The 4,237-nt window shown below is 36.8% G+C and overlaps 1 pseudogene; it reads right to left on the bottom strand.

The window, feature by feature from the left end:
* Positions 1-2,027, bottom strand: part of LOC111391304 — a 41,425-nt pseudogene extending 39,398 nt beyond the window's left edge.
* Positions 2,028-4,237: the final 2,210 nt, after the last annotated feature.

Here is a 4,237-nt window from a genome sequence, read left to right on the forward strand (position 1 = left end):
TGGTATAATCGTCTTAGTGAGTATTTGTTGAATGAATGCTATAAAAATGATGATGTCCGCTCATGTGTTTTCATAAAAAAAAACAAATATTGAATTTACAACAATGGTTGATGATTTAAATTTAATTGATACTCCTGAAGAGCTCAACAAAATTACACATTATTTGAAAAATAAATTTGAAATGAAAGATTTGTGAAAAACTAATTTTTGTCTTGAGTTGCAAATTGAACATTTCCCAAAAAGATTATTTGTTAACCAATCCATATATACATAAAAAGTTTTAAAACGTTTTTATATGGATGATGCACATCCATTGGTATCACCGATGGTTGTTGTTCGATCACTCGACATGAAAAAAAGATCATTTTCGTCCATTTGAAGATGGAGAAAGGTTGTTGGTCATGAAGTACCATATCTTAGTGCAATTGGAGTATTAACTTATCTTGCAAATTGCATTCGATCCGACATAGCTTTTTCTGTAAATCTCCTTATAAAATATAGCTCCACACCAACTCAAAGACATCGGAATGGAGTTAAATATATTTTTCGTTACCTAAAGGGTATTATTAATTTGCGATTATTTTATTCTCAAAAGTCGGGATCTGCTCTAGTAGGATATGCAGATGCAGATTATCTATCTGACCTACATAAAGTTAAATCACAAATAGGTTATGTGCTTACACATAGAAGAATGACTAGATCATGGAAATCTGTGAAGCAATTTTTGACAGCTACATCCTCAAATCATTATGAACTTATTGCAATCCATGAAATTGCCTGAGAATATGTATGATTGATAAACATGACCCATCATATCCAAGGATCATGCGGATTAAATTCAACAGAGGATAGTCCAACAATTTTGTATAAAAACAATACAACTTGTGTTGCACAACTCAAATGAGACTATATCAAAAGTGATAGGACGAAGCATACTTTTTCAAAATTCTTTCATGTTGAATAATCGACCTCCAATTGGTGGATTTTTCAGGCTCAGTATACTAATCTCAACTTTACAACACCCAAACAAATCACGACCCAAACCTCCAATCCTTCTTCCACACTCAGGTGGCTTTACCTTGTACCCACTAAGGTCCAAAAAACACCCAAGTAGGAGCAAGTATCACAGTGAAAAAATAATCATGCGATGAAGATATTATATAGGATACTACACAGATCTTTTAAGAAAATCATGTTCACACAGAACAACAGATTAACACCAAGTTCATCAACACACGGTAAAACACATGTGCAACAAATGCATAAATGACCCCATGAAAATCTCACTACACTTATCCTAGCCCATTATTGTTACTCCCATCTCAAGAACACATATCTCCTCTCATCGCCCACCATGCTCACTAAATAGATCACTCAACTCATGTCTAACTGACAAGTCACAATGGATCCTAAGTTCTTGGGATAATCCTCTATAACCACACCACTTCTCTCAACCTACATAGATAATGGGCCTCCACCTTATAGAAGTGATAGAAGTGCCCATCTCACACTCCACCTCAACAGGGTCTCTTTCACAGATAAATGATTCTACACATTTGATCACATCTCCACTCATGATCTTAATGTCATACTCTACATCCTCCCGTACAAATCACCATGTACCTCTAGGTATCTATACTTCACCTTACCAAAAGACATCTAACACACTGCTAATGCATCCTAACCCAATATGCATGCAATCAATCACACCAAGTAATTTCATTATCTCAAATTCATGCAAACACACATATCAAACAAATTGAAATGCAACATATAATCATGCAACAAATTAGGCAATCACACACATGCAGAAAGGATCACACACAGATGCATATGCAGTGACTAGATTTACTCTCTCAATAAACCTTACTGGGGTCATAGCTAGACCCCTCAACCACATTCGTCTCACCTCTCATCTTAACCTTCAGCTTATCCTTCTTCTTGGGACATTCCCTAATAAAGTGCTCAGATTTACCACAATTGTAACGTCGTCTACCACTAGACTTGTCCTGTCCCTTGCCCTTCATCTTATCACCTTCATCACTCGAGTCACTACTCGAATCACCACTATTTTGAGCTCTACCCAAATTCATTTACTTAAACTTCATCCTACTCCTTATCAGATGTAATTCACCACTCCTCTTATCTTTATTTTCAGCCTTAATTTCCATCTCTTTACTCCTAAGAGAATCTATGACAATTTCAGGTGTTAACGTATCCCTGCCATACTTAATGTCATTTTTAACTTCCTTATATGATTCAGGCATGGAACTGAGTAAGATATTAGCCTTATATGTTTCAGATACGATTTCTTAACAATTAACAATATCTTGGACAAGTTTATTGAAAACATCTATATTGTCATCAAGATCTTTTGAAGGATCCATTTTAAAAGTAAAGAAACGCTCAAGAAGATAAAGTTTATTGAGAGTGGATTTAAGAAAATACAGATCTTCCAACTTTTTCCAAAGATCTTTTGTGATTTTCAATTTTCCTACTTTTCTCAAAACAACGTCATACATGTGTAAAATGATTGAGGTATAAGCAAGCTCATCGGCTTCTTCTTTTTGTTCTTTTGAGAAATTAGCTGGACAATTGCTTTTAGTGGTTTTTGAAACCTTTTGTTAGAACAAAATACTCTTCATTTTTTGTTGCCAGATTGAAAAATCACATTTTCCATTAAGAATACCAACTTTGATATGCGAAGACATTTTTTGAAAAACGAAGCGATCAAATGCATAAATAGATCACATAAGCAATATATACTGTCATAGATTTCCAGGGTTTCGTAAGACTTGCTGTCTTAGATCAAGGGAACGTTCAAACGAGTAAGGTCTAGGTATTCTAATGGAAGTAACAGTACAACGAAATTTACGATACAACAAAATAAGTATATCCAATCAAACGAAATTTCACGACAATTTTAGCACATGACACAATACGCTAATTTATCCAAAATTAAGTACTCAATCACAAAAAAATTAAGAGCAAGTAATCCTAAGTTCTAGCACAAGCAATGGTTGCCAAGCAATGACAACCCCCAATCCTAACGATCACCCCACACAATGATCTGCTAATGCTGAAATTTAAACTGAGATAAGTCAATATACCAGAGCGGACCTATCCGAGTCTGTAAATTACGAGAGATGTGAATTATCACTTTAGGACCACCACTATTCGTCCTAAAGTCTCTGAAAACTGCAACAACGAAGAAATCACGATCGAGTCCTGAACCCCCAAAGATCAACACTGTCTAAATTCTACTGTAGGCCTTGAAACAGAAAACTTTCAGCACGAAAAATATTAGAAATAACGTTAGGAAGAAACTGTTCGAAGGGACCTCCTCCAAAAACGGTCGCACGCGCCTTTGTCGGAACGCCCACGCGTCGCCGCCGACCATCCGGGGGCCGCCGACTGTCCTCACCAGGACGTGTCGGCCACCCAGCATTGCCTCCACCTGCAGACCACATATCCGACCTCTGTTTCACCAAAAGCCGTCTAGATCGCGGGAAAACTGGGCTTGCAGGTTCGATTTTTTAGTGCAAAAATTGGACAATATTTTTTGCCAATTCCTATCGATTTTTTGGTTAGATTTTGGCTGAAAATTCCACCCCAACCTTGCTCTGATACCAAATGTTGAATAATCGACCTCCAATTGGTGGATTTTTCGAGCTCAATATACCAATCTCAACCTTACAATACCAAAGCAAATCACGACCCAAACCTCTAATCCTTTTTCCACACTCCGATTGCTTTACCTTGTACCCTCTAAGGACACAATAGGGACGGTGTTTTTCAACCACAAAGGCTATGAAGAAGCAAGGAAAAAAATCAGCTGGGAGAGAGCACAAAGCAAAAGAGGCAGAGAGTTTTCTTGCAAAGCCAAGAAACACATGTGAGGCATAGAAGACTAAGGGGCTAGCTTATATAATTAGATTAGGTCAAAGTTGTGTGGGCCAAGTCCAATACTAATACCGGTAAGTGGGCTAACAAAATAAGCTGTCCAATGATTATGAAAGTTGGGCCTTGAGCAACACTAATTAATTAGGTTGCTTCCAATTATCCAAATAGTTTTAGGGTCGGGTCCTCAATCGTAGATGTCGATAATTAATTTATCTAACATCGGTTTAACATCATTGCCCGAGATTATTAGGTATCAAAAAACCCAACATTTCATAGACACGAGCTTCAAACGAATGGGAACATCGATATCTAATAAATTCTCTCAAGTGACAAT

Source organism: Olea europaea, unplaced genomic scaffold (genome assembly GCF_002742605.1).
Source record: "Olea europaea var. sylvestris unplaced genomic scaffold, O_europaea_v1 scaffold773, whole genome shotgun sequence".
Classification (NCBI taxonomy): Eukaryota; Viridiplantae; Streptophyta; class Magnoliopsida; order Lamiales; family Oleaceae; genus Olea; species Olea europaea.